Source organism: Leptodactylus fuscus, chromosome 6 (assembly GCF_031893055.1).
Source record: "Leptodactylus fuscus isolate aLepFus1 chromosome 6, aLepFus1.hap2, whole genome shotgun sequence".
Lineage (NCBI taxonomy): Eukaryota > Metazoa > Chordata > Amphibia > Anura > Leptodactylidae > Leptodactylus > Leptodactylus fuscus.
The window spans coordinates 104,877,642-104,890,160 of NC_134270.1; the positions used below are offsets into that span (position 1 = coordinate 104,877,642).

The 12,519-nt window shown below is 41.3% G+C and overlaps 1 pseudogene; it reads left to right on the plus strand.

Moving 5' to 3' along the window:
* Nucleotides 1-6,677: 6,677 nt before the first annotated feature.
* LOC142209132 (store-operated calcium entry regulator STIMATE pseudogene) lies at nucleotides 6,678-7,307 on the plus strand (annotated as a pseudogene).
* The last annotated feature ends 5,212 nt before the right edge of the window (nucleotides 7,308-12,519 follow it).

The following is a 12,519-nucleotide window of genomic DNA, read 5'->3' on the forward strand; positions in this document are numbered from 1 at the left end:
CCCCATGAGGCTGGTCCATTTTCCTTACTTGTCCAGACGTCTTTGAGACGATGACTAGCAGCTGCCCTCTTGTGCCATATTGGCATTTTGGTTGAGACGTCTATCGGTTGTTGTGTCTCACACAACCGAACTAGGTGAGCAGTCACCTGTTTTTCCTTATTAATATTCCTCTATAACCCGAGGGTATTACACCATGTTCTTTTTTTTTGTCATTTCCCTCTCTCAATACAGCGCAATAGACGTTACTGTGAGGAAGAGTGTTCCTGACTGACTGTCTGAAACACCCTTCTGACAGTGAAGAGCCACCGAGAGCTCTTCATCGGGGGCACAGAACGTGAAAGCCGATGTCGGCTGTCGGCTTTCTAGCGGTGTATTACACCGCATGTGCCCCAGGAGGTGAAAGGTCCTCTTTAAATATTATTTCTGCCAGTGCCACTTGCTACTCTGTTGACATGATAAGAAAATAAAACAAATAACTCCACCATTGCATCTTCCAATACCAATGCAATGTTCGTGCAATAAGCCATAATTTTTTGATGGCTTAGAAGTGTTTAAATCCAATTCGTCACTTTTCAGCTAGACTCACAGCCACAAATATGTCTTCCAAATAACGAATGTACCACTTCCAAGTAATCAAAATGGGTAATTTTTCTGCGAAACCATAGCTTTATGCAATGTAGACACCATGGGTGCCTATAAAAAAGCACGGGCAAAAAAAAGGTTCCTGTTTGGAGTGTTTTAAATGTTAAAATGCATAAAAGTACCGTATTTTCCGGACTTTAAGGCGCACATAAAAACCTACGATTTCCTCAGAAATCGTAAGTGCGCCTTATAGTCCGGTGCGCCTTATAGTCTCCCCCCCCCCCCCCCGTTTTAAAATAAAACCCTGAAACAGAACGTGAAACTTACCGACCGGTGCAGGGTGGGCAGGCAGGCATTCAGGCCTCCTCTTCCTCCGATGTCCTGACCACTTCCTCCGGCGCTCGCTAACTGATAATGGCCTGGGCGCATGCGCAATATCATAATGCTTCTACTACGGCTACTGCGCATGCGCCTAGGCCATTATCAGTTCGCGAGCGCCGGAGGAGGAGGACGGAACATCGGAGGAAGAGGAGGCCTGAATTCCCGCCCACCCTGCACCGTTCGGTAAGTTTCACATTCTGTTTCAGGGTTTTATGTTAAAACGGGGAGGTAGTTTAATATAACTTTTACGGTTGGGCTCTATCAGCATGATTTTGCTGATAGAGCCCCTTAACTCCTCGCCTGCCGAGCGCTTCCAATAGAAGCGGCTGGCACGCGGGGGGTTAAGCGGCCGCTGGCAAAGTCTGCGTGCCGCCGCTTTCAATAACATATAATGCGCACCGGACTGCGCCTTATAGTCCGGTGCGCCTTATATATGAACCGAGACGGACTATAAGGTGCTCATGGGCAATGCGCCTTATAGTCCAGTGCGCCTTATAGTCCGTAAAATACGGTATTGCAGCACAGTGTATGGTTAAAGTAGTACTCTGTATCCACTGCTGCCATCCATTTTGCCATAGACAAAAAAATCTGGAACCCGAGACACCAGAACCCGAAATGAAATAAATCTTATCTCTAGACAGAAGGATCAGGTATATTGTATTTCTCAGCCTACCCATTGAAATTAACATGCAGCTTCATGCCAGGCAGACATTATTATTATTTTTTTTAACAACATCATAGCAGAAATAAAACACATTATTGAACACCACAAGTGCAAACATAATGGGAAAATCCAAGAAGAATATACCGACTATAAGGGTCCTATTTTGCAGCAAAGAGAAAAATTCTCCAATATGTCGACCCCTACCTCCCTTCTCTGTGCACCAGAAAACGATTTTGCGTCAGCTTGAGTGGTCCATCAAAATCACAGTGTTACTGTAGGTTCACACTACCATTATTTAAGTATGTTGCTGTCATCTGTCATGGGATCAGAGTAACAGATTTACTGTCCGTGCTCATTCACTCTAATAGAAAAAATATGATGGAAGATTTCCTCCGTCTTGTTTTCTTTTCAAACGGAAGAAAAAGTCTAGCAAGTATCAATTTTTTTTGCTTCCATAAAAACTAACCAATTATAGCAAAAATGTTTCCATTTTTTTTTTTTTTTTTTAGATTAGAATGAATTCAGATGGACATTGTTCCATCTGCAGTAGTATTTTTATATTGGTGTTTAACCCTTTCCCAACATCCGCCGTACTAGTACTTTATACAGCAGACACCTGGGGCTAATACCTGTGATCAATGCCTGCACTGATCGCAGGCATTAATTCCTCTGGCGCCCTGGTGAACACTATTTTTTTTTTATTTTGCTAGGGATCACGGGCACCCAGACGAAGCCTTTTGAAGGCTCCAAGGCCTGTCTTTCATTTTTTTCTATTGCAGGCTACTCTATGTATAATAAATGCAAAAAAAAATTATTTTTTTTTAAAGTTACAAAAAAAATATATTAAACACTAGAACACTTATAAAAGTACTTAAATACTGTGAAACACCTACACATTAGGTATCCCTGTGTCCACAACGCCTGATCTACAAATCTATAAAAATATTTTGCCTATACAGTACATACCGTAGCGAAAAACAATAAATCAAAAGTGCCAAACGTTCAAAGTAATAGCAATTCCTAAAATGGTATAACTAAAAAGTACACCAGGTCCCGCAAAAAAAGATGCCCTATGCATCCCTGTACACAGAAGTGTAAAAGGTGTCAGAATATGGCAACTTGTAGAAAAAAAAATTGTGGCACAGTTTTGGATTTTTGTTAAGGGGTTAAAATGTAAATAACACCATATAAATTTGGAATCCTCGGCTTTTATGCTTGCCTTTGCTCTGCTTTCAATCCCATGATGAATCAGCATAGCATTACAATGGCAGCTAGAAAATTGGACAATACAGTGGGTGAAATAAGTATTGAACACATCACCAATTACCAAAAGTAAATGTATTTCTAACCATGAAATTCTCACCAGATATCGGTAAAAACCAATCCAATCCACACAAGTAAATAAATCAAACCATAGATGTCCATAAATGATTGTGTAATCATGAGAAATGACACAGGAAAAAGGGATCATAAGAGACACAATTCTTAAGAGGAATTACTTTGTCTGCGATGGTTGCTTCTTCTACAGATCCAGGGGACAGTAATGGGTGCAGCCTGTGCACTTGTCTTTGCCAACCTTCTCCTTGGATAGTGGGAGGAAGCAGTCATATTCAGTGGCACCCTCAGTCAGTAAACACAGTACATCAACATGTGGCGTCATTTTATAGATGATATTGTCTTTATTTGTGGTGGTACAGAAATAGAATTAATTCAGTTCATTGATACACTTAATAGAAATCCATACAACATTGGGCTTACTATATAGCTTAAGCTAAGTACCTTATTTGGATATTTTAGTCAAAACTGATAAAGAAGTTAATATTGCTACAGAATTATATAGAAAAGATACTATTACCAACAGTCTGTTGGATGTAAGGAGTGCCGATTTGTCAAGGACCATCACAGAAATCCTGAAAGGTGAAATTCTGTGATGAAAGAGAAATTGTTCTTCAGGACTTTAAGAAGAAAGCCCAAGAATTGAAGTTGAAATTAGAAGAAGGAGAAAATTCTAACAGGACAATTAAAATGCAATATAACTGTGCTATTAGAACAGACAGGATAACATTATTGTAGCCTCATAGAAAAGTACAGTATAGACCAAAAGTTTGGACGCACCTTCTCATTCAAAGAGTTTTCTGAGGCTGGTGACTCGGATGAACTTATCCTCCGTAGCAGAGGTGACTCTTGGTCCTCCTTTCCTGGGGCAGTCCTCATATGAGCCATTTTTTGGTAGAGCTTGATGGTTTTTGCAACTGCACTTGGGGACACTTTCAACATTTTTCCCAATTTTTCGGACTGACTGAACTTCATTTCTTAAAGTAATGATGGCCACTCGTTTTTCTTTACTTAGTTGCTTTTTCTTGCCATAATACAAATTCTAACAGTCTATTCAGTATGAATATCAGCTGTGTATCCACCTGACTTATGCACAACACAACTTATGGTCCCAACCCCATTTATAAGGCAAGAAATCCCACTTATTAAACCTGACAGGGCAAACCTGTGAAGTGAAAACCATTTCCGGTGACTACCTCTTGAAGCTCATTAAGAGAATGCCAAGAGTGTGCAAAGCAGTAATCAAAGCAAAAGGTGGCTACTTTGAAGAGCCTAGAATATAAGACAGATTTTCAGTTATTTCACACTTTTTTTGTTAAGTATATAATTCCACATGTGTTATTTCATCAATTTTATGCCTTCAGTGTGAATCTACAATTTCCATAGTCTTGAAAATACAGAAAACTCTTCGAATGAGAAGGTGTGTCCAAACTTTTGGTCTGTACTGTACATACAGATGATAAAGTCAGATTTATCATAACTTTTCATTCCCAATGGAGTAATATGTAATGCATTCTCAATCAACATTGGGATATATTAATACAAGATCAAGTCTTAAAAACATCTGGCTCCTCATGTCATAGAAAGGCAACTACCAAAATGAATCATCTGGTTTGTATAAATTTCAGAGGTTTTGCTTTCACCAAAGCTCAACAAAATTTTTCTGGATTTTATCCATGTAGAATTTTCACTGCATTTCAAGTATTGCGCAAGTGTAATAAATTTACGGATGCATTGAGACATTATCGTATAATAACAATATAACATGTTCAACGGAGGGCGTTATTTATGTCTCATATTTGGAGCATCAAAAGTTTTGTATAATTACAAATTAATATTGAAAAATCCCCCCAAAATTACTCAACTTCCACCAATGATGAGACATTTTAAAGAGAAGCACAATTTCAATGATAAATTGGCAGGGGTGACATCCATCCTCTGAAGACTGATATCAGAGCCAATCACAGGCACACTCTGGGGAGGAGGCTGACCCTTATTTCTTTCAAGATGGTGATGATGATGACAATCTGTGTGGCCAAGAACACCAAGCACCCTGGCAGGCTTCTATGTCTGTGCAAATGCTGGCAAGCAAGGTAGGCTGTATGCTCCGCTACTTACACAGCGACAAGCATATTATTAGCATCAATCAGAAGGATTAAATATAAAGCCAAAATGGAGGAATTCTTCCCTGCCTGCAAAAGGGAGGAAAACTTATCACAGTATTTAGGGAGACTACTGAAAGTGTCAGTTGTACGTGTACCCAGGTAGCCTTTGCTTGCTCCATGCCCACCAGGCCAGCGCTCCACCTCGAGTGCAACAGCTATAAGTGTCAGGAATAACAGCATCAGTAGCCAGTAAAGTCAATCATTGCTTTTGCAATGGAACAGCCGTGTGTGCCTCCCAAAAAGGGAGCATTTTAAGTTGTTAAAAATGTGTAAGACAGTGCAGTGTATGGTAAAACTTGCAGTTTGTATGCGCTGCTACCATCCATTTTATGTCCCTTTTACTTTGACATAACTTTGGCTGTAGAGAGCTAGAAATTGGATAGATTTGTTTCTAGGAGCCCTGACAGTGTTATATACTATGTTTTAAGCCAATTTAAGGCGTGGGTCATAAAAAAAACTTGCTTGACCCAAAACAAACCTCGGACCTGAGCCACCAGAACCTGAAACAAAGCCTGTTAGTATTGTTTGTCTTGGGTCTAAGGATATCTGCTCCTTTGAAAGACTTTAGTTGGGTAAACTCTGTGCTAAAATTTATCATGCACCTCTTGGCATGTTGTCCTTGCTGTAACCCTCTTAAAGGGTTTTTTTCCAGTTACAGACCAATATTGACAGACAAATGGGGGAAGCGTGGTTGCTGCCTATCAGCTGTATCAGATATTTATGACCTATCCTAAACATAAGTCATATATTCCAAATTCCCAACAACAACCTAATGGGTGAAAGAAACCACATAGGATTACAACATATTTCTCCTCAAAAGCATATAGGATGTAAGTGCTCTCCTAGAGGGGTAAGTCTGATTGGTATTCAATAAAACTAGCATTTTTGGTTAAAACAAGCTAAAAATTATGAATAGAATAATCAGGTGTTTTGTGATGGCAGAATACTATGTTGTACTTCATGGATTAAAGACAAGAATGGCGCCATCTAGAGGTGTTTGGAGCTGATTAGTGTCTGAATCAAGCTCTAGATTCTTAACTAATGATCAACATCTCGAAAGCTATGAGCTGCAATGTGACAGCATCTGATGAATGATATTCTCACCAAGCGCACAGAATAGATTTATCTACAGCTGTGAACGTGTTATGGAGACTGAGCAGGGAAGGTCACATTCTACATGAATGCTGTGTATGAAGAATTCACTGAGATCTCAGTTGACGACAAATAGGGGGATTCAGAAGAAAGAATTAACTCATCTGTCACTTCCCAATGTGTGGCCATAAATACAAAATGCAAACAGATTTTGATGATACTTTAATGCTAATATTGGCCAGGTACTCTAGTATGAGAACAATTACAGGTCATTGAGCTATAAAAAAGTGACAGTCTCTGGATACTTTATATTTTCATCCAAGGGGGATATGCTTATGTGCAAATTACAGATAGTTTTGTACAAATTCTAATGCCATGCCCATAGACTGCTAAAGTTCTGTTTTGTACCTTTATGTAATGCTAGGAAAATTGTGAAAAACTTAAAGGGGTTTTCTAAGATGGGCCCCATGACCGGGAACAGGAACATGACGACCGGAGCTGGTCCCAACACTTCTCCGGGATGCAGCAGTGGGGCTCTTATGGGCAGTTTTGGGATCTTTCTGCACGGTCTGCTGGCAGTTATGGCCTTCAGCATCCTTACGTTAAAATGTTTCCGAGAACCAAAGCATGAGTGACGTCCATGGACAATATGGTTCCTCCTAGATATGTCCAAACAAGATATTGGAATGCTGTTCATCCACTTTGCTAATATCTACTTATCAGACCTTGCAAGAGAAGACCCATGGTCAGTCTATCTAATAAATTTCCTCTTGGATGTCACCCTGGGCATGTTACTTATTTACGCTGGGGTATGAGCAGTGACCTGTGTGGTTGATTGGAGACAATGGGACTCCTTAGGGTTTGGAGAATATGGAGATCCTTTACAGTGTAAAGCCTGGGTTGGACAGTGTGCATTCTATATCCTTATCATGGTGTTCGAGAAGACTGCAATAGTCCTTGTCCTGCTTATACCTAATCTAAAGGAGGTGGCCATGATAAGGCCTATTACTTTTCCAAACCCAGAGGTGGAGCTGGCTATTGTGACGCTTATTATGACCTTCTTCGTTAATGCATTAATCGTTTTCTAGGATGAGTTTAACACTCACAGGGGATTGTGGTCCAAAATAAAAAAAAAATAAAATGATACCTATTCCCAGTCCCCAATTGGGTGGCAAATCCCTCACTGCTTTCACTTGGTGAACTGCCTGACCTTGTAATCAGTCACTGGCCTCAGCGGTCACATGTTGGTTACCGGTGACATAACTGCTGGTACGTCACTGGAATCCAAAATGTGACTGCGGAGGTGAATGTCCCTTTGCACTGCCATCTTGTACAACCTGTGAAGGTGAAAGGGAAGGAATGGATGATGTGCATCCTGAATTGAGGACTGGTGATAGGAGAGTATGTTTTCTGTTCTGTTTTGCTGTTCTTTTTCCATTTGTGGCCTCCAGTGAGTTTTCAATCTATCTCAGAAGATTATCTCAGTGTTTTAGTTAGAGTAACTTGGTTAGGTATTTAAGATTGTACCTCAATTATTATGGATGACTGATGTACTGTTATTTATCTGCCTTGTTGAAAACCTCAGTAAGGTTAGATCTCCACGTAGTAGGTCGCTGATACAAAGCGTTGCGTAAAAAACTGTAGCGGTAATGTATTCCAGTTTTTTCCCACATCGCTTTTCACAGAAAGCCTGCAGAGATTTCTACTTCCATTAAACCAATAGGGACAGTGGCGTAACTAGGAATGGCGGGGCCCCGTGGCGAACTTTTGACATGGGGCCCCCCCCAACCGACACTGAAGACCTCGACTGACCCCCTCCTCTGCACTCTATTATGTCCCTTAGTAAGCCCTGCACACAGTATTATGTCCCATAGTGGCCCCTGCACACAGTATTATATCCATTAGTGTCCCCTGCACATAGTATTATGTCCCTTACTGGCTCCTGCACACAGTATTATGTCCATTACTGGCCCCTGCACACAGTATCATCCCCAACAGTGTTCCCTGCACACAGTATTATATCCCATAGTGGACTTTTCAGATCCCAGAGTATAATAATCGGAGACCCGTGTAATAAAAACATAAAAAAATACTGTTTCTTACCTGTCCCCCGGCTCCTACGCTGTCTTCTCCGCTGGCGTCCTTATGAAATGATGTCAGACGTCACATGACCCGGGATGCAGGCCAGGTTCATGTGACGTCAGAGACGTCAGAAAGGAGGCCTGCAGGATCGTGGAGAGGTAAGTAACACTGTTTGTTATGTTCCCTTACCTTTCCTGATCCGACGATCATTATACTCGGGGGTCTGCAAAGACCCCCGAGTATAATGATAACATTTGTGGGGCCCGCGGTGTCACTTGCCGATCCCGGCCCAGCAAGGATCGGCAAGTGAATAGGGGCCGTAACGGCTTATTTAAAAAATTTTTTTTAAAAAAGCAGTAGCGGCTGTCACCGGGCCCCCTAATGGCCCGGGCCCTGTGGCAGCCGCCTCCGCTGCCTCTATGGTAGTTACGCCCCTGAATAGGGAAACTGCCAGCATTTCTGTAGGTATTATTGACATGCTGCAATTTCCAAAACCACAATGGTTATGGATGGGATTCACTAGATTCCCATCAACTATACAGGGACTGTAAAACATGGCAGTGTTTCCTCTGCGTTTTATGCCACGTGGGGTCTTGGTCTAAAACTGTGTTGTTCACTGTTCTCCAATTGTCTCCTGAGTCCTCATTCCTGTACTGGAGGAAACGCCCAGGAGTAAACCATTACCACTAACTTTCATGCCACAGGCCACATCTTCATTGTTGCAATAGCCCCTGTGGAGTATCAAAGGTTTAGTACAGCTGACTACATTGAACCTCACTATAAGTGAATACTACTCCCATCCTCTTGACATTCCTCCGCTGGCATGCTGCACTTCTGTGTTCCTTCATGAGAAGATAATCAGGCCACAAAGAGGAAATCACGGCTGGTTTCTGACAAGTGCCAGACTGTCATATGTTTAACTGTTGACAACCTATAAAAAAACCTGTCAACCTTAAGATGGTTAAAGAAAATGCTTAAAATTGTAATTTTTTAAAATGATTTATATTTCCAAAAATATTTAATTGGCTACAAATTTAAATATGGTCATACTTGTGGGAAAATCCCCTTAAAAGGCATATTCTACATGTATGCATCTGTCTATGCCTTAATGTGTCTGACTTCTTTTGCTATAACACATAAGAGGCCAATACTGCATAGCAAGTATGGAGAGAAACTCACATAGGAATAAATAGAAAAAACTTCCACACTCTAAGGGTCAGTTCACATGTGGGTCACCCGCATGGGTTTTGACACAGAGAGAGACGCGGCTCGGCTCTCTCTCTGGTCAAAACCCACCTGCCGTGACCATCGCGGTCGCGGCTTTCCCCTCCTATGTAGGCTCAAATGAATGATCCGACATAGGAGGGTGCAGTCACTAGGCAGAAGCCGCGGTTCAGCGCGCTGCGGCTTCCGCCTGAAGAAAGGACATGTCACTTCTTTTCTCCGCTAGCAGCAGCCCGACGCTAGCGGAAAAAAGAAGCCCGGCGGTCTGCATAGACCACCATTGTAAAGGGGTGGATTTTGAAGCGAAATCACCTGTCAAAATCCGCCCCTTTGTTCACGTGTGAACTGACCCTAATAGTATAAAACTATTCAAGTTTATTAGTATCTACAGTCCTATGAAAAAGTTTGGGCACCCCTATTAATCTTAATCATTTTTAGTTCTAAATATTTTGGTGTTTGAACAGAAAATGTGCAATATGCATTAAACCAAAATTTGACCGGTGCAAAAGTATGGGCACCTCAACAGAAAAGTGACATTAATATTTAGTAGATCCTCCTTTTGCACAGATAACAGCCTCTAGTCACTTCCTGTATCTTTTAATCAGTTCCTGGATCCTGGATGAAGGTATTTTGGATCATTCCTCTTTACAAAACAATTCAAGTTCAGTTAAGTTTGATGGTCGCCGAGCATGGACAGCCCGCTTCAAATCATCCCACAGATGTTCAATGATATTCAGGTCTGGGGACTGGGATGGCCATTCCAGAACATTGTCATTGTTCCTCTGCATGAATGCCTGAGGATTTGGAGCGGTGTTTTAGATCATTGTCTTGCTCAAATATCCATCCCCGGCGTAACTTCAACTTCGTCACTGATTCTTGAACATTATTCTCAAGAATCTGCTGATACTGAGTGGAATCCATGCGACTCTCAACTTTAACAAGATTCCCGGAGCCGGCATTGGCCACACAGCCCCAAAGCATGATGGAACGTCCACCAAATTTTACAGTGGGTAGCAAGTGTTTTTCTTGGAATACTGTTTTTTTGGACGCCATGCGTAACACCTTTTTGTATGACCAAACAACTCAATCTTTGTTTCATCAGTCCACAGGACCTTCTTCCAAAATGAAGCTGGCTTGTCCAAATGTGCTTTTGCATACCTCAGACGACTCAGTTTGTGGCGTGCTTGCAGAAACGGCTTCTCTCTCATCACTCTCCCATACAGCTTCTCCTTGTGCAAAGTGCGCTGTATTGTTGACCGATGCACAGTGACACTATATGCTTCAGCTCTTTGGAGGTGGTTTGTGGATTGTCCTTGACTGTTCTCACCATTCCTCTTCTCTGCCTTTCTGATATTTTTCTTGGCCTGCCACTTCTGGGCTTAACAAGAACTGTCCCTGTGGTCTTCCATTTCCTTACTATGTTCCTCATAGTGGAAACTGACAGGTTAAATCTCTGAGACAACTTTTTGTATCTTTCCCCTGAATAACTATGTTGAACAATCTTTGTTTTCAGATCATTTGAGAGCGGGCTGTCCATGCTCGGCGACCATCAAACTTAACTGAACTTGAATTGTTTTGTAAAGAGGAATGGTCCAAAATCCCTTCATCCAGGATCCCGGAACTGATTAAAAGCTACAGAAAGCGACTAGAGGCTGTTATCTTTGCAAAAGGAGGATCTACTAAATATTAATGTCACTTTTCTGTTGAGGTGCCCATACTTTTGCACCAGTCAAATTTTGGTTTAATGCATATTGCACATTTTCTGTTAGTACAATAAACCTCATTTCAATCCTGAAATATTACTGCGTCCATCAGTTATTAGCTATATCAAACTGAAATGGCTGTTGCAAACACTAAAATATTTAGAACTAAAAATGATTAAGAGTAATAGGGGTGCCCAAACTTTTTCATAGGACTGTAAATATAAAAAACATACAGATACAAATAACATCTTCCAATACAAATATTGTGGGGAATCAAAGAGATAATACGTAGTACCAGTGAACACCAAGGTGGTATGTGTAGTACAGGGTAACACAATAAGTAATAGGTAATGAGTAGAGTATCTGCAAAAAGCAATATATGTATATGCGCATAAGACCATAGTATATATTATTTATTTTATTTATTCAATTAATATATACTATGGTCTTATGGTCATATATATCGCTTTTTGCAGATACTCTACTCATTACCTATTACTTATTGTGTTACCCTGTACTACATATACCACCTTGGTGTTCGCTGGTACTATTATCTCTTTGATTCCCCACAATATTTGTATTTGTATTGGATGACGTTATTTGTATCTGTATGTTTTTTATATTTAGATACTAATAAACTTGAATAGTTTTATACTATTAGAGTGTGGAAGTTTTTTCTATTGATTTCTTTTGCTGTAGCCTTATATGACTAGAGATAACATTTAATGTCTTCTTTTTCGTATCTTGAGGATATGAAACCTGAATATTATAGCGTGCATGTCAGTATTCATTTCCTGGTAGGAAATACAACTTCTTATATAGTGTCATGACAAAAACTGCTCTGATACTGTTATGAATTGTTACACTGCTTCTGAATTGTTAGTACCCATTGACAGTGGAATTTAGTGCTGATTTTGAGGCAGGTCCTGCCCTGTTTCTCACTCCTATTGTATTTAATGGAAGGCAGAGAGTGGAACAGGACACTGAAGATCCCTAATTGATCTGGCTGTGGAGTCCGCAGCTCGTGATTCCCTGCTGATTAGGTCTATTCATCTGGGTCGTACCAGCAGGGCCGCCGATAGGCCAGTACTACTGGTACTGGCGTCAGGGGCCCGGCAAAATTGAAAAATGGAGGGGGCCCGGTTTTGCCTGCCACCGTGTGCCGGCCCCCTTGCGCCCGCAGCAGTCATTCAGGGCTGGCGTCAGCGCAGGGCATAGTCGGGCAAGTGCTGGGGTCCACAGAGCCTCTGGGGGCCCCCCGGCACTTGCCCGCCCCAGCACTTGCTGGTCC